At 42.9% G+C, this 19,252-nt stretch overlaps 2 long non-coding RNA genes across 3 annotated transcripts in view; one reads left to right on the forward strand and one right to left on the reverse strand.

The window, feature by feature from the left end:
• LOC121271038 overlaps window positions 1-17,567 on the forward strand; it is a 32,566-nt gene extending 14,999 nt beyond the window's left edge. The window contains exons 2-3 of the long non-coding RNA XR_005941658.1: window positions 4,243-4,420; window positions 17,080-17,567. This is a non-coding gene — a long non-coding RNA (uncharacterized LOC121271038). The remainder of the gene's footprint in view (window positions 1-4,242; window positions 4,421-17,079) is intronic.
• Window positions 225-16,588, reverse strand: LOC121271039. 2 transcript variants are annotated; one of them, XR_005941659.1, is made up of 5 exons: window positions 16,047-16,588; window positions 4,290-4,330; window positions 4,121-4,172; window positions 3,629-3,844; window positions 225-274 (listed from the first exon to the last, which is right to left on the reverse strand). It is a non-coding gene; the product is annotated as an uncharacterized LOC121271039 (long non-coding RNA). The 2 variants fall into 2 exon arrangements; XR_005941660.1 differs by lacking the exon at window positions 16,047-16,588 and adding an exon at window positions 6,323-6,447.
• Window positions 17,568-19,252: the final 1,685 nt, after the last annotated feature.

The raw sequence follows: 19,252 nt of genomic DNA on the forward strand, positions 1-19,252 counted from the left end.
CTTTTTTTTCAGTGCTAACATAACATATATTCTGCACCTCAGCTAATAAAGGAAAATATCTTGTATACTTTCTTAACCACCTTATCTACCTGTCCTGCTACCTTAGGATTCTGTGGACATGCACATGTAAAACTCCCGGAAGCAAAAACTTACCAGTTGAGTTGTATTCAGCCCTGTGGGACTGGATCGGCCCAGACCTGCTAGAAGCGTATGAGAGTATGCTTCTGGCCAGCAGCATGTCAGAATCCGTGAGGAAAGGCATCATCACCCTCACCTACAAGCAGAAGGGGGAAAGGGAGGAAATTAGAAATTGGTGACCCACTTCACTGTTGGATGTGGACTATAAAATTCTGTCCAAGGTCATCGCCAATTGGTTCAAGCCTGTTCTGGAGTTGGTGATCCATCCTGACCAGGCCTACACTGTAGCCGGCAGTAAAATCTGTGACAGCTTCACGCTACTCATTGGTTGGAGTCATACCTAGCACAAAGGAAGATGGTTATGGTTGTTAGAGGTCAGTTACCTCAGCTCCAGGACCTCACTGCAGGAGTTCCTCAGGGTAGTGTCCTCAGCCCAACCGTCTTCAGCTGCTTCATCAATGACCTTCCTTCCATCATAAGGTCAGAAGTGGGGATGTTCGCTGATGATTGTGCAATGATCTGCACCATTCATGACTCCTCAGATATTGAAGCAGTCCATGTCCAAATGCAGCAAGACCTGGACAATATCCAGGTTTGGGCTGACAAGTGGCAAGTAACATTCGCGCCACACAAGTGTCAGGCAATGACCACCTCCAACAAGAGAAAATCCAACCATCTGCCCATGATGTTCAATGACATTACCATCACTGAATCCCCCACTATCAACATCCTGGGGGTTACCATTGACCAGAAACTGAACTGGACTAGCCATATAAATACTGTGGCTACAAGGACAGGTCAGAAACTAGGAATCGTGCAATGAGAAACTCACCTCCTGACTCCCCAAACCCTGTCTATCTACAAGGCACAAGTCAGAATACTCCCCACTTGTCTGGATGAGTGCAGCTCCCACAACACTCAGGAAGCTTGACACCATCCAGGACAAAGCAGCCCACTTGATTTACACCAGATCCACAAACATTCACTCCCTCCACCATCGACACACAGTGGCAACAGTGTGTATCATCTACAAGATGAACTGCAGAAACTCACCAAGTCTCCTCCAACAACACCTTCCAAACCCAGGACCACTACCATCTAGAAGGACAAGGGCAGCAGGTAGATGGGGACACCACCACCCGGAAGTTACCCTCCAAATTACTCACCACCCAGACTTGGAAATATATCTCCGTTCCGTCACTGTTGCTGGGTCAACATCCTGGAACTCCCTTCCTAATGGCACAGTAGGTGTACCTATACCACATGGACTGCAGCAGTTCAAGAACACAGTTCACCACCACCTTCTCAAGAGCAATTAGGGATGGGCAATAAATGCTGGTCCAGCCAGCGAACCCCATGTCCCATGAATGGATAAAAAAAAAGTGGTATTTAAAATTGAAAAGAAAGTTAGTAAAGATAAATCATTTCTTATAACTGAAGGTTGGATAACCATAGGGCACTGGAATCTAAGAAAAAATGAGGAAAGCCTTTTTACACAATGAATGGTTAGGATTTGGAATGCAATGCCTGTTAAGGGTCAACAAGAGGATGAGAATTTTAAAGTCAAGATGTTTGTGGACCATGAGCCATTGTTAAGCTGATTTGCTATGAATTAAGATATGTGTGCCAGAATCTTGGATGAGCTCAAGTTCACTGAGAGTAGGGGAAGATGGGAGGATAGCTAGGAACTCATATGAATGGTGGAGATTGGCACTAAAAACTGAATGTAATGTCATGCATATTGATAAACATTACCAACATTGAGAAAGCCCACAGTTTTAACATTTACTTATTCATTCTTGGGATGCAGGTAAGGACAACATTTATTGCCTAACCCTAATTGTTCATAGGAAGGTGGTAATGAGCTGTCTTCTTGAACTGTTGCACCCTATGTGGTGAAGGTTCTCCTACACTGCTGCTAAGGAGAAAATTCCAGGATTCTGACTCAGAGATGATGAAAGACCTGCAGCATATTCTCAGGGCAGTGCGGTATGTGAGTTGGATCAAATTTACAGTTGGTGTTTCTGCAGCCTTGGTCTGTACTTCTCAAACTAATTTCTAATGTGACCCCATTCCAACAAAGTTAAAACAGCCATAAAGCTACATAGTAACATTCAGTGAATAATTATAAAGGTTCACTTATTATAGATCAACATTTAAATATGAAAATCTGTATTATGAAGTACTTTGTAAAAATGTTATTATGGCATGTATTTATGTGAGTTTTAGACAAGCTCTCCATATTCTCTGGTGACAGAAGACTCAGTGAAGACCCTCTCATCCTGCTTCCTGTCTTAGCACTGACCACACATTATCCCTGTTGCACATTGCCCTTATTAAGATGGTGGTGGCACATTTGCTCTTTTGGACATTTCTCCCTACAAAGATGGTGACTGTTAACCCAACTCTGTCCCGAGAAGAAGCCCCACATCTGCCATCCCGCTCGGTGCAAATGTAGGACCAGTGGCTTCTCATTCTGGAGTTGCAGCATTTACAGGATATTTATGAAACCTTACCACCTGCCCACTCGGTCATAAGAAAGATAATGCCCCTTGCTCCCCTCCGCTACACCTCAGAGATAGATCAAGAGACAATCAGGGAAAGAACAGGACTGGATGCTGTCTGGCCTTGGTGCCAGTGTGGGGCACAATCTCAGAGGAGGGGACCTTGTGCCCCCTACCTACTTTTTCTGTGATTCCAAGGGGTTTACAATGCACAGTTTGGGAAGCGCTGTTCTAGGTAGTAGAGATTGTCAGACTTGGGAGTTGCAGTCGAAGAAACATCAGCAATTACTGTAGTGTATCTTGTACCACAGCTATTGTGTACCAGTAGTAGAGGTAATAAATGGATAAGTTGATGTATAGGGTGCTGATCAATTGGGCTGATTTTGTATAGGATGCTGTCGAGCTTCTTAACTGTTGTTACAGATGCACCCCATCCGGGATTGTGAGAAGCATCCCATCAATCTACTGCCTTGTAGATGGTGGAAAGTCTTTGGGAGTCTGGAGGTCAGTCGTTCAGTACAGAATACTGATTCTTGTAGCCACAGTATTTATGTAGCTGGTCCACTTAAATTTGTGGTCAGTTGTGGGCCATTCAAGATGTTGATGGAGGATTTGACACTGCGTGTCAAGAGTGGTGTTTGCACTGTCTTTTGATGGACATGGTCATTGCTTGGCACTTGTGTGACAGAAATGTTATTTGCCATCTGGATGTTGCCCAAGTCTTGCTGTAATCAGGCATGGCAGCCTTATTAACCGAATTTGCCAATGGTACTGAACGCAGGAAACATACCCACTTCTGACCTTATGTTGGAGGGAAGGTCATTGATGAAGTAGCTGAAGATGATCCCTCGCATTCAGTTGAATCATCCTTGGCACTTTAGTAAATGATATAACTGATGTCTTCTGTACAGCAGGAAGAAAGCGTCAGTCAACGAATTTTACCAGGTCTGGAATGATTCTCACAGGATGGTGAAACTGGCACTTACCATGGAAGCTGTTTGCTTATTGATATCTGTGAGTGAGGATCACTTTCTCGTATCATTTCTTTTAGTGATTGGAGAAACAGGGCAATGAGGGAATGTCAGAGAAAAAGTCAGACTTAGATGCATGGGATGCTGCTATCATAATGTAGAAAAATATATGTTGTGTCAAGTTTGACTGTTTCTGTTTACTGCTTTGTTGATGTGATTTTCTTTCCTCAGCTGAAAGAAAACAAACAGTCAGATATATGTGATCATCAGAGACAACACAATTTTTCAGTGCAGCTATTAGATAAGGCTAATGGAAACTGGGAATTTGGGGAGACAAGTATCGATCAGTGGATCAGTACAGCTGTTGCTAAAACTAATGCATACAGAACACAGGCTGCACTCTTCCTCCCTAATAGATCATTCCTGCTGAGAAGCTAAACTACATGCAAGCAGTTGTAAGCATGAGAGTGCTGACATTTTAAAGCACTGAATAAAACTTTTACACACCTAGAACCTGGAGTGTATCATCTCTCTGCATACCCCGAGGCATAAGACACAACTGGAAAAAAAGATAACAAAGAGAAGTTTAAATTTACTGGCTCCTGCACCTTTCCCTTCTTTGCCGACAGATCCGCCCAGACCTTGAGATTGATTGATTTCAGAGTTCAAGACCTACTTGTTCACTTCAGGGATGGATAGCCTGGATGTAGCAATGATCTGCAATAAAGCAAAGAACACTGTATTGGAGCAAAAGGCAAGCTAATATTCGAGCAGCTCATAGATGGCACATTTGTGTTTGGTACGGTGGTAAGTGCTCTCAAAAAATATTTCAGGCCAAAGAAAAGTAGGTCAGTTACATTAAATGTGTATCAAACTTTAGTTAGACTACACATAGAGTACTGTAATTCTGGATGCCATATTATAAATAAAGGATATAGAGGCACTGGAGAAGGTACAGAGAAGATTTACAAGGATGTTATGAGAAATATGTGGATATACATATCAGGAAAGAATTGACAGGTTGGGTCTTTTTCTTCTTGGAAAGAGAAAGCTAAGGGAGAGGTATTTAAAATTATGAAAGATTTTGATGAAATGGATACAGAGAGAATGTTTCCTCTCTTGCGGAAGAGCAAAAGCTTGAGAGTATTGATTATAAGAACATCACAGGAAATCGAATAGGGAATTCAGAAGAAACTTTACCCAGAGTGGTGGAATGTGGAATTTACCACGACAGGGAGTGGTTGAAGCGAATAATGTAGATGCCTTTCGGGTGAAGCTAGAAAAACAAATGAGAATGAAGGAAATAAATGGCTATTATGACAGATTTAAAAGAGGAAAGATGGGAGGAGGCTAGAGTAGAGCATAAACACCATCATGAACTGGGCTCAATGTCCCGGTTCAGTGCTCTAAATCTTGTCTATCCTATATCTATATGGTGCTGATACAAAAATGTGGTTGAGGACTCAGCTCAAATATGACACCAACATTGCAAACAGTCTGGCTCAGGGAAGAGGATGGAGCAATTGAGTACGGAACAAAGTTTGTGGTTGAGATCAAGGCCTCAGTTTTCCTAATATTTAATTGGCAAAAATTTTCATTCATCCAGTGTTGGATATCTAGTAAACAGCCTGACAACTTAAAAACAATGGGAGTCAAGAGATAGCATACATGTGGAATGTGCTATGTTTTTGGAAAATGTCATTGAGGGGCAGCATGAAAATGAGAAATAGGAAGGGGTCAAAGATTGGTTTCTGGGGACACCAGAGGTTATGGTGCAGAATGAGGAGGAGATACCTATACAGATGATTTTCTGGCTCCAATTAGATAGATAAAAAGAAACAAGGAAAATGCAGTCCTACCTAATTGGAGGACAGTTAAGAGGTACTGGATAAGAATGGCATGGGCAATTGTGCTGAAGTCTGCAGATGGTCAAGAAAGACGAGGAAGGATAGTTTGTGTTTGTCACTGTCATAGAACATGATATTTGTGACTTTGATTCGAGCTGCTTTTGGACTGCAGAAGGACAGGAAACTTAACTGGAGGGCTTCAGGTGTGGAATTCCAGGAAAAATGGACTTGGATTTGAGAGGAGACAACATGTCTCAAGCACTTTGGAGATGAAAGAGAGTTTGGAGATGGGATGGGGGAATGAAGGGTTCTTTTTAGGAAGACATTAAATGAGGAAAAAAAACCTTTAACAATTTCAAGACAAGGAATTGGAGTTGAGTTGAGGGCCAGGGATCAGAACAGAGGAGAGGACAGGGGATCGGAGTGTGTGAGGGCGGGGCAGGGGCACAGGGAGTGTGGACAGAAGGGGTCCAGGAGTGTGGATGGAAGGGGTCCGGGAGTGTGGAGGAAGGGATTGAGTGAGAGTGAGGACGGGGAATCTTGCAGATTTGTTAGATGGACTATAATGTGGTATAATGGGAATTTATTCACTTTGACCAGAAGAATGGAAAGGCAGAATAGGCTGAAGTGTTAGAGAAAGACTGCAGGATGGTGCAGTACAGACAGATCTAAGTGTCCTTGTACACGAATCACAAAAAGTTAGCATGCAGGTGCAGCAAGTGATTAGAAAGGCAAATGGAATGTTGCAAGGGGGATGAAGGATAAAAGCAGGAAGTAGCTACAACTGTACAGGGCATTGGTGAGACCTCATCTGGAGTACTGTATACAGTTTTGGACACTTACTTAAAAGGGATATACTTACATCGGAAGAAGCTCAGAGAAGGTTCACTAGGCTGATTCCTCGGATGAAGGAGTTTCTTCTGAAGAAAGATTGAGCAGATTGGACCTATACTCATTAGAGTTTAGAAGATTGATGGGTGATCTTATTGAAACGTAAGATTCTGAGGGAGCTTCACAGGGTGGATGCTGAGAGGATGTTTCCTGTTGAGGTTACAGTTTCAAAATAAGGGGTCTCCCATTTAAGATGGAGCTGCAGATGAATTTCTTCTCTCAAAGGATTGCTAATCTTTGGAATTCTCTTCCCCAGAGAGCAGTGGAGGCTGGGTCATTGAATATATTCAAGACAGATTTTTGATCTACAAGGGAGTCAGGATTTAAAAAAAAATCTTTCAAGGGATGTGGACGTCACTGGCAAGGCCAGCATTTGTTGCCCATCCCTAATTACCCTTAAGAAGGTGATGGTGAGTCACCTTCTTGAACTTCTGCAGTCCATGTGGTGCAGGTACACCCACGGTACTGTTAGGGAGTTCCAGGATTTTGATCCCATGACAGTGAAGGCACTCTTATATAGTTCCAAGTCAGGATGATGTGTGGCTTGGAGGGGAACATGCAGGAGGTGGAGTTTCCTTGCATCTACTGCATGCTTCCTTCTAGGAGGTAGAGGTTGTGTTTGGAAGGTCTAAGGAGCCTTGGTGAGTTGCTGCTGGGCATCTTGTAGATAGTACACACTGCTGTCACTGTGCATCGGTGGTGGAGGGAGTGAATGTTTAAGGCAGTGGATGAGCTGCTCATCAACTGGGCTGCTTTGTCCTGATGGTGCTTGAGTGTTGTTGGATGAGCTGCCCTCATCCAGGCAAGTGAACAGTATTCCATCGCACTCTTGACTTGTGTCTTGTAGATGGTAGACAGGCTTTAGGGAGTTAGGAGGCGAGTTACTCACCACAGAATTGCCAGCCTCTGACCTGCTCTTGTAGTCACTGTATTTATATGGTTGGTCCAGTTCAGTTTTTGGTTAATGGTAAGCCCCAGGATGTTGATAGTGGGTGGTGGGGATGTGAGATTCAGTGATGCCATTGAATGTCAAGGGGAGATGGTTGTAGGAGATGGTCATTGCCTGGCACTTGTGTGGCATGAATGTTACTTGTCTCTTATCAGCCCAAGCATGAATATTGTGCAGGTCTTCCTGCATATAGGAGTAATATACAAGGATACAGTTGCCCTCAGTGGCAGCTTGACGAATCATTTATGCCTAACTTGCCTCCACACTGTCCTTCCATTACTAACCCATTCTCCTTCTCATTAGCCCTTGCCCCATCACCTGCTCAGTACTATCACTATGTCTACTACTTGTGTTTTAAATGTGGCATCCTCCACCTGCATGTCCTACTTTCATTCACCTGACTTTCATATCTCCATTCACTCCCCAGCTCTCACTTGCTTCCTCAAAAGTGGGCAGGGTGAGACCAGAGCTTCTCACTTTCAACTTGTTTCCCTCCTTAACACCTGCTACCATCCCTTCCCATCTGTATCATCACAGAGGTTTTATTTTGCTATCCCAATTAAACATTAAAAAGCTATCAAATTAGAATCAGGCAAAGCATTCTGTTTTTCTCTCAGTCTGTCTCTCCCTTTTCATATCAAAGATCAATGCAATTAACTTGTTAGCTTTTCAGCTAATGAGCACAAATCTCATTACTTTCTGGCTTCAAAATTATTGCTTTTTTAAATAGTTACGAAGAAAGTGTTCTTTCAAGCATGAATTGACTATGTAAAGCAGTTTCTTTGCTGGAACACAATACAAGAGGTCCATAGTTATTAAATCAGTATTCATTTTTTCCCTGTGACATCCAGGCATTGACATAGAGAACATCTATTTATTAAGAACATCTTTGATTTTAAAAAATGTCTGGGCAAATTTTCTAAGCTATGTCTTGCAGCTTTTCCTTCAAACAAGCTGAACACTAACTTTTAATAAACAGATGCCATCAATTTAGCTGATTGAATGATGTAGATCCATATTGGAAAATCAGGTATTAGAGCATGTATAATCCAAATTCAGCTGCCAAAGTCACAGTTTTGGAGAAAAATATAAGTTGAAAAGTTAACTCTGTCCCTGTTGTATTTTCCTGAGATCCTCTGACTTCAGATTTTGCCATCCACCAAGACCATTAGGCATAGGAGCAGAAGTAGGCCATTCAGCCCATCGAGTCTGCTCCGCCATTCAATGAAATCATGGCTGATCTGATAATCCTCAATACTTTCCTGCCTTTCCCCCAAAACCCTTGATTCCCTTACTGATTAAAAATCTGTCTATCGCAGACTTAACAGCCCAGCCTCTACAGTCCTCTGTGGTAAAGAATTCTAAGGATTGACTACACTCTGAGGGAAGTAATTCCTCCTCATCTCTGTTTTAAATGGGCACCCCCTTACTCTGAGGTTATGCCCTCTGGTCCTCGACTCTCTCACAAGGGGAAACAATCTCTCAGCATCTACCCTGTCAAGTCCCTACGAATCTTATATGTTTCAATAAGATTGCCTCTCATTCTTCTAAGCTCCAATGAGTACAGGCCCAACCTACTCAACCTCTCCTCATAAGATCCCTCCATCCCTGGGATCAACCTAGTGAAACTTCTCTGGACTGCCTCCAATGCCAGTTTATCTTTCCTTAGAAAAGGGGACCAAACTGTTCACAGTATTCTAGTTGTGGTCTAACTAGTGCCTTGTATAGTTTTAGCAAGGCTTCCCTATTTTTATATCCCATTCCCTTTGAAATAAAGGCCAACATTGAATTTGCCTTCCCTAATACCTTCTGAACTTGTATGCTTTCTTTTTTGGATTCATGCACAAGGACCCCCAAATCCCTCTGTCCTGCAGCTTTCTTCAGTCTTTCTCCATTACAATAATATTCAGCTCCTCACTTAACCTGTCTATATCCCTCTAGGCTCTGTGTCATTCTCACCACTTGCCTTCTTATTTTTGTGTCATCTGCAAGCTTGGCAATAGTACATTCATTTCCCTCATCTAAATATTTTATATATTATAAATAATTGTGGCCCCTGTACTGATCCCTGTGGCACTCCACTAGTTGCCATCCTGAAAATGCCCCTCCTTATTCCAACTGTCTGTCAGCCCGTCCTCTATCCATTCTAATATACTACCCCAAACACCATGGGCTCTTATCTTATTAAGTAGCCTTATGTGTGTTATCTTCTCAAATGCCTTTGGAAATTCAAATATATTATATCTACTGGTTCCCCTTTATCTATCCTGCTTGTTACCTCCTCAAAGAATTCTAATAAATTTGTCAGGCATGATTTCCCCTTCATGAAGCCACGCTGACTCTGCTTGATTAGATTATGTATTGCTAAATGCTCTCTTACATCCTTTATAATGGAATCCAACATTTTCCTAATGACATATGGTAAGCTAACTGGCCTATAGTTACCTTTTTTTTTGTCTCCCTCCCTTTTTGAATAAAGGTGTTACATTGGCAGTTTTCCAATCCTCTGGGGCTTTCCCAGAATCTACGGACTCATGGAAGATTACTACCAGTGCATCCACTATCTCTGTAGCTATTTCCTTTAATGTCCTAGGATGCAACCCATCAGGTCCAGGTGACTTATCGGCCTTTAGCCCCATTAGTTTCCCAAGTACTTTTTCTCTAGTGATAGTTATTGTATTTATTTCCTCCCCCCCTGCCTTTTGCCCTGTGATTATTTAGTATTTTTGGTATGCCATTAGTGTCTTCAATTGTGAAGACTGATGCAAAGTATTTATTCAACTCCTCTGTCATTTCCTGGTTCCCCATAATTATTTCCCCAGCCTCTTTCTCTAAGGGGCCTATATTGACTTTGGCCTTTCTCTTCCTTTTTATATATTTAAAGAAGCTCTCACTGTCCATTTTTATATTACTTGCCAGTTTACCCTCAAAGTTGATTTTCTCCCTCTTTATTATTTTTTTGGTCAACTTCTGTTGGTTTTTAAAACTTTCCCAATCCTCCGGTTTACCACGAATCGTTGCCACATTGTATGCTTTTTCTTTCACTTTGATACTATCTTTAACTTCCTTGGTTAACCATGGTTGGTTTATCCCCCTCCTACAATCCGTCTTCCTCACTTGGATATATCTTTGTTGTGAGTCATGAACTATTTTCTTAAATGTCTGCCATTGTTCATAAACCATCTTTTCTGCTAAACTCCTTTCCCAGTCCACTCCAGCCAGCTCTGCCCTCATCCCTTTGTAATTACCCTCATTTAAGTTTAGCACAAATGTTTCCGAACTAAGTTTCTGACTCTCAAACTGAATGCTAAATTCCACCATGTCACTGTTTCCTAGGGGATCTTTTACTCTGAGATCATTTATTAAACCTACCTCATTACACATTACCAGATCCAAAATAGTGTGATCCCTGGTTGGATCCACAACATATTGTTCTAGGAAACTGTCCCAAATACACTTTTTAAATTCTTGCTCATGGCGACCTCTGCCAATTTGATTTTCCCAATCTACATGGAGATTAAAGTCACCCATGATTGATATACTGCCTTTTTTACATGCCCTCATTACTTCATGATTTATTCTCTGTCCGACAGCCTAGCTACTGTTAGATGGCCTATAGACTACTCCCACCAGTGACTTCTTCCCCTTGTTATTTGTTACCTCCACCAATATGGATTCCACATCTTCCGACTATTTAGTTCCCAGCTTTGATCTCCTTGTAACCATGTCTCCATAATAGCTATAAGATCATACCCATTAATCTTTATTTGTGCTGTTAATTCATTTATTTTGTTCTGAATACTCCGTGCATTTAAGTAAAGAGCCATTAATTTTGCCTTTTTATCATTTTTCCCCTTTGACCCTGTTTGCTGCTGCTTTTGTACACTCTATCCCTTCCTGTAACACTCTGGGTAACATTACTTAAGTAGCTGCCCTGCAATGCCGCCAAATCCTTTTGCTTTGTAAGCCTAGTTATCCCCTCTCCAGAACCCTTCCCCCCTCTATTTAGTTTAAAGCCCTCTCTGCAGGTCTAGTTATTTGATTCTCCAGGACATTGGTCCCAGCATGGTTCAATGCAGCCCATCCCACCCAAACAGCTCCCTTTTACCCCAGTACTGATGTCAGTGCCCCATGAACTGAAACCCATTCCTCCCACACCAATCTTTGAACCACGCATTGAACTCCTTGACTTTATTTAACCTATGCCAGTTTGCCCATGGTTCAGGTAGTAATCCTGAGATTATTACCTTGGAGGTTCTGTCTGCTTTTTAATTTAGCTCCCAGCTGTTCAAATTCTTTCAGCAGAACCTCCTTTCTAGTCGTTGGTACCGAAGTGGATGATGACAACTGGATCTCCCCCATCCCACTCCAAGTTCCTCTCCAGCCCTGAGGAAATGTAAAAACTAAAAACTGCGGATGCTGGAAATCCAAAACAAAAGCAGAATTACCTGGAAAAACTCAGCAGGTCTGGCAGCATCGGCAGAGAAGAAAAGAGTTGACGTTTCGAGTCCTCATGACCCTTCAACAGAACTAGGTGAATCCAAGGAAGGGGTGAAATATAAGCTGGTTTAAGGTGTGTGTGGGTGGGTGGGGGGAGAGAAGTGGAGGGGGTGTGTGGTTGTAGGGACAAGCAAGCAGTAATAGTAACAGATCACCAAAAGATGTCACAGAAAACAGAACAAAATAACACATAGGTGTTGAAGTTGGTGATATATATCTAAACGAATGTGCTAATTAAGAATGGATGGTTGGGGAATTAAGGTATAGCTCTAGTGGGGGTGGGGGGAGCATAAAAGATTTAAAAATATTTAAAAATAATGGAAAGAGGTGGGAAAAGAAAAATCTATATAATTTATTGGAAAAAACAAAAGGAAGGGGGAAGAAATAGAAAGGGGGTGGGGATGGAGGAGGGAGTTCAGGATCTAAAGTTGTTGAATTCAATATTCAGTCCAGAAGGCTGTAAAGTGCCTAGTCGGAAGATGAGGTGTTGTTCCTCCAGTTTGCGTTGGGCTTCACTGGAACAATGCAGCAAGCCAAGGACTTGGAAAAATTTATTAATTTTGATTCCAATCTCCACCCCTCCATCATTTTCACGTGGTCCATCTCTGACACTTCCCTTCCCTTCCTTGACATTTCTGTCTCAATCTCTGGTGATACACTGTCCACCAATATCCATTACAAGCCTACCGACTCCCACAGCTACCTTGACTACAGCTTCTCACACCCCGCTTCCTGTAAGGACTCCATCCCATTCTCTCAGTTCCTTCACCTCCGTCGCATCTGTTCCGATGATGCTATCTTCAAAAACAGTTCCTCAACCGAGATTTTCCACCCATGGTCATTGACAGGGCCCTCAATCGTGTCCGGCCCATCTCCCGCGCATCCGCCCTCAGGCCTTCTCCTCCCTCCCAGAAACATGATAGGGTCCCCCTTGTCCTCACTTATCACCCCACCAGTCTCCGCATTCAAAGGATCATCCTCCGCCATTTCCGGCAACTCCAGCATGATGCCACCACCAAACACATCTTCCCTTCAGCCCCCTGGTGGCATTCCGTAGGGATCATTCCCTCCGGGACACCCTGGTACACTCCTCCATCACCCCCACTCCTCAACCCCCACCTATGGCACCACCCCATGCCCACGGAGAAGATGTAACACCTGCCCCTTCACTTCCACTCTCCTCACCAACCAAAGGCCCAAACACTCCTTTCAAGTGAAGCAACATTTCACTTGCATTTCCCCCAACTTAGTCTACTGCATTCGTTGCTCCCAATGCGGTCTTCTCTACATTGGAGAGACCAAACGTAAACTGGGCGACCGCTTTGCAGAACACCTGCGGTCTGTCCACAAGAATGACCCAAACCTCCCTGTCGCTTGCCATTTTAACACTCAACCCTGCTCTCTTGCCCACATGTCTGTCCTTGGCTTGCTGCATTGTTCCAGTGAAGCCCAACGCAAACTGGAGGAACAACACCTCATCTCCCGACTAGGCACTTTACTGCCTTCCGGACTGAATATTGAATTCAACAACTTTAGGTCCTGAACTCTCTCCTCCATCCCCACCCCCTTTCTGTTTCTTCCCCCTTCCTTTTGTTTTTTCCAATAAATTATATAGATTTTTCTTTTCCCACCTATTTCCATTATTTTTAAATAGTTTTAAATCTTTTATGCTCCCCCCATGCCCACTAGAGCTATACCCTAATTCCCCAACCATCCATTCTTAATTAGCACATTCGTTTAGATATATATCACCAACTTCAACACCTATGTGTTATTTTGTTCTGTTGTCTGTGACATCTTTTGGTGATCTGCTACTATTACTGCTTGCTTGTCCCTACAACCAAAAACCCCCTTCCACTTCTCTCCCCCGACCCAAACCCCCCCCACCACACACACACACACACACACCCACACACACCTTAAACCAGCTTATATTTCACCCCTTCCTTGGATTCACCTAGTTCTGTTGAAGGGTCATGAGGACTCGAAACGTCAACTCTTTTCTTCTCCGCCGATGCTGCCAGACCTGCTGAGTTTTTCCAGGTAATTCTGTTTTTGTCCTGAGGAAATGTCCTTAACCCAAGCACCAGGCAGGCAACACAGCCTTCGGGAATTATGCTCACTACTACAGAGAACAGTATCTATCCCCCTAATTATACTGTCCCCTACCACTACTATGGTCCTATTTCCTCCCCCCACTTGAATGGCTCCCTGTACCACGGTGCCATGGTCAGTTCGTTCATCCTCCCTGCAGCCTCTGCTCTCATCCACACAGCTTGTAAAAACCTCATAACTGTTGGACAATTTCAGGGGCTAAGGCTCCTTCAACACTGCCCCCGGGTCCCTTATCTGCCTCACCTGTAGTCACACCCTCCTGTCCCTGATCACAGACCTAATTCGAATTATCTAACCTATGGGGTGTGACCGCCTTCTGAAGCAACGTGTCCAGCTAATTATCCCCCTCCCTGATGTGGCACAATGTCTGCAGCTCAGACTCCAGCTCCTAAACTTGGATCCGAAGTTCCTCGAGCTGTAAACACTTCATACAGATGTGTTTGCTCCGGATCACCTTGGTGTCCAGCAGCACCCACATGTTGCACCAGCAACACATTGCCCATCCTGCCATGGCTATCTTATTTAGTTTAATTTATTAATTAACTACTCTAGTATCCCTGCTCTTTACTGTTTATTGAATTTATTTAAACCAGTATCAGGCTACTTTTATGAAAGATAAAATAAAAACTAGAGATCTAAACACTAACTATAGATCTTAATTTTAATCTAATGACTAGAAATACTCACCAATCCAACTCACCAAATCAGCTACAAAAACAGAATTACCTGGAAAAACTCAGCAGGTCTGGCAGCATCGGCGGAGAAGAAAAGAGTTGACGTTTCGAGTCCTCATGACCCTTCGACAGAACTAGGTGAATCCAAGGAAGGGGTGAAATATAAGCTGATTTAAGTTGGCGGGGGGGGAGGGTTGGGTTGGGTGGGGGGAGAGAAGTAGAGGGGGGTGGTGTGGTTGTAGGGACAAACAAGCAGTGATAGAAGCAGATCGTCAAAAGATTTCACAGACAACAGAACAAAAGAACACATTGGTGATATTATCTAAACAAATGTGCTAATTAAGAATGAATGGTAGGGCACTCAAGGTATAGCTCTAGTGGGGGTGGGGGGAGCATATGCTATACCTTGAGTGCCCTATCTTCCATTCTTTATTAGCACATTCGTTTAGATAATATCACCAACTTCGACACCTATGTGTTCTTTTGTTCTGTTGTCTGTGACATCTTTTGATGATCTGTTTCTATCACTGCTTGTTTGTCCCTACAACCACACCACCCCCCTCCACTTCTCTCCCCCCACCCAACCCCCCCCCCCCCCCCCCCCCCCACTCACCTTAAACCAGCTTATATTTCACTCCTTCCTTGGATTCACCTAGTTCTGTCGAAGGGTCATGAGGACTCAAAACGTCAACTCTTTTCTTCTCCACCGATGCTGCCAGACCTGCTGAGTTTTTCCAGGTAATTCTGTTTTTGTTTTGGATTTCCAACATCTGCAGTTTTTTGTTTTTAATCACCAAATCAGCTGCTCTCCGCGCTCTTTTTGAATGAAGTCTGCCCATTCTGTTTTAAATAAAGTCCACATGCTCACCCACTCTCTGTTTTAAATAAGGTCCACATGCTCAACCACTCTCTGTTTTAAATAACGTCCACACATTCACCCACTCTGTGTTTTAAACAAAGTCCAGGAGCATTCTCTCTGTAAATGGCCCCGCTGCTTTTCCCAAGAGCTCTGGCTGTAAATGGCCCCGCTGCTTTTCTCAAGAATTAATCACTCTCCTACAATTTTATGATTCTTTTGCTCAAGAATGTTTGCTGTTGGTATGAAACTGAGAATATTGAACTATGCCACGAGCAAGGAGGTGCAGGGTAATGGGGTATCTTAAAAAACAGCTAATGCTCAAAGTAAATCGAAAGTAAAGCCTTTCAATGTCTGAAAATAATTATAAAGGCAGAAAGCACAGAATGTGATCATTTGGCTAAGTCTTTGGAAGACTATCCAATTAGTATTTCATTGCAACCCTGGATTTTTTTCATGTTCAATTATTGATTCAATTCCTTTCTGAAAGTTACTATTGAATCTGTTCCCACCATTTTTCAGCCACTGCATCCCAGATGACAAAAGGAGGAACAATGTCTTTGTTTATGAGCAAAGAGTTGCACACTTGATATGAACCTACCTCCTCTGCAGTTTTTCCGCAATTTCTAATATATAACAATTCATAATTTGTGGATTGACTTTCCAGTCAGGAGAAGGGTGCCCGGTCCAATCAGCATTGACACATTAGCAAACTGAGCTGTTCTGTATACCAGAAAGAGTGGATCAGTCACCAGTGCGATTCTCTCAGGATGATGGAGACTGACACCACGATCCATTCATTCAGAGTTAGCCAAAGTCACTGCAATTCTGAGTGTCGCTGTCATTCCTCCCTCTGTCCAGCTTGTGTTGCCCACCCATCCTTTCCTAGCCTGCCTCTGATCTGGGCTGTCATTTCCTGATGTTTCACCTTCTCTTGTTCCCAGCACCAGATTCCCAGTCCGTCTTTTCCATTGGTGATACTTTCTCAATTTCTGTTAATGCTGCAATTTAATTGACTCTTCACTCTGTCCAGCTGATTCTAAGAGACCCTTCACTAGAGCTCCATTTCAAAAGCTGTAATCTTCTTCTCACTGGCCTCATTGAGTGTCCAGCTCTTGCACTTATATGGCACAATGCTCCATACCAGGGATTTTGCAAGGTGCTTTCTCAAGTGCAAGCCGATGTTTGATACCTTGCATATTTCATTCAGCTGACAAGTTATAGAATGTGCAGTTGCTAGTCTTGCAGTGATTTCAATGCTGCTATCCCCATTTGTTATCATTTTCGATCCCAGAAATTGAAATTGATCTTCATTTGCAATGATTGCCAACCGAAATGCCACTGTTCTCAGTGCAAATTGTCATCGAGTATATCTGGTTATTCAGACTTGACTTTCTCATCTCTTCAGCCAGAACTTACCATGGCAGTTGTTTGTTTATTGATAACTGAGGGCGAGGAACATTTACCTGTAGCATTGCTTTCAATGATGAGAGAAATAAGGCAGCATGTGATTACCATAAAAAGTTAGATTAAGACCCACAAAGGATGAGGTTATCACTTTAGAAAAATATATATTGTGATGAATTTGATCATTTCTTTTTACTTTTTCCTTAATGTTGATTTTATTTTCTCAGCCGAGCTTCGGGTTTTATCATCTTGACAGAAAACAGTCAAATGAATGTGTCTGTTTTTCATTGAAATCGACATCAAAAATGAAGAATGGGGCTTGGACTTCACAGAATCACAGTATTTCACCGGCACAGAAGAAGGTCGTTTGGTCCATCGTGTCTGCACCAGCTCTCCAAATGAGCATTATGACCTAGTGCCATTGCCCTGTCTTTGCCCCGTACCCCTGCACATTGCTTCTATTCAAATAATCATCTAATGCCTACTTGAAAGCCTCAATTAAACCCGCCTCCACCACACTTCCAGGCAGTGCATTTCACACCTGAATCACTCGTTGTGTGAAAAAGTTTTTTCCTCACGTCCCACTTGCTCCTGTTGCAAATCACTTTCAATCTGTGCCCTCTCGTTCTTGATCCTTTTACGAGCAGGAGCAGCTTCTCCCTATCTACTCTATCCAGCCCCCTCATGATTTTGAACATCTGTATCAAATCTCCTCTTAGCCTTCTTCTCTCCAAGGAGAACAGTCCCAACATCTCCAATCTATCCTCATAGCTGAAGTTTCTCATCCTTGGAGCCATTTTGTAACCCTCTTCTGCATTCTCTCCAATGTGTTCACATCTTTCCTATAATGTGGCACCCAGAACTGTAAACAACATTCCAGCAGAGGTTTAATGAATGTCATATATAAATTCAGCATAACTCCCCTGCTGATGTGCTCTATGCCCCTATTAATAAAGCCCAGGATACTATATGCTTTCTTAAATGCTCTCTCCAGCTGTCCTTCTATCTCCAATGATCTATGCACCTATACACCAGGTCTTTCTGCTCCTGCACCCTCTTCAAAATTTCACCCCTTATTTTATATTGTTTGTCCATGTTCTTCCTACCAAAATTCATCACCTCACACTTCTCCACATTGAACTTCATCTGCCACCTATCTGTTGAATCCACCAACTTGTCTATGGCCTCTTGAAGTTCCACACCATCCTCCTCACAGTTCACTACACTCCCAAGCTTCATATCATCTGCAAACTTTGAAATTGTCCCCTGCACACCAAGATCTAAATCATTAATATATATCAGGAAAAGCAAGGGTCCCAATACCGACCCCTGTGGAACTCCACTACAAACCTTCCTCCAGCCCGAAAAATATTCATTGACCATTACTCTCTGTTTCCTATTTTTTGGCCAACTTTGTATCCACGTTGCTACTATCCATTTTATTCCATGAGCAATAACTTTTCTCATGTCTGTTCTGTGGCACTGTATCAAATGCCTTTTGAAAATCCATGGACACCGTATCAACAGCATTACTCTCATGGACCTTTTCTATTACGTCTTCAAAAAAACTCCAGCAAGGTAGTTAACTACGATTCCCCCTTTAGAAATCTATGCTTCCTTATCAACCCATATTTTTCCGTGTGGCTACTAATTCTATCCAGAGTAATTGTTTCAAGAATCTTGCCCACCACTGAAGTTAAACTGACTTGTCTGTCATTGGTGGGCTTAATTTACAACCTTTTTTGAACAAGGGCAATTCTCCGGTCCTCTCTGAGTCTAGGGAGGACTGAATGATTATGGCCAGTGCCCCTGCAATTTCTATTCTCACTTCCTTCAATATCCTTGGATGCATCTCATCCGGTCCGGTGCCTTATCAACTTAAGTACCGACACAAAAACAGAATTACCTGGAAAAACTCAGCAGGTCTGGCAGCATCGGCGGAGAAGAAAAGAGTTGACGTTTCGAGTCCTCACGGCCCTTCGACAGAGTCTGTCGAAGTTCGGTCGAAGGGTCATGAGGACTCGAAACGTCAACTCTTTTCTTCTCCGTCGATGCTGCCAGACCTGCTGAGTTTTTCCAGGTAATTCTGTTTTTGTTTTGAATTTCCAGCATCCGCAGTTTTTTTTGTTTTTATTTAAGTACCGACAGTCTATTCAACAATTCCTCCTCATCAGTTTTGAACCCTTCTAGTGACAGAGTTACCTCGTCTGTCACCATGGCCCGGGTAAGAGAAGTATCGGTCAGTGGATTGGTACAGCTGTTGCTGCAACTATTGAACACAGCTGCGTTCTTCTTTCCTAAAGGATTAATCTTCCTGAAGTCAATGACAGCTTCGGACCGCGGAGAGTACAGGGTTACCATGTTTACAAATAGCCGCAGTCAAGCAACATCCTCATCTTG

This window comes from Carcharodon carcharias, chromosome 29 (assembly GCF_017639515.1).
Source record: "Carcharodon carcharias isolate sCarCar2 chromosome 29, sCarCar2.pri, whole genome shotgun sequence".
NCBI classification, from domain to species: domain Eukaryota; kingdom Metazoa; phylum Chordata; class Chondrichthyes; order Lamniformes; family Lamnidae; genus Carcharodon; species Carcharodon carcharias.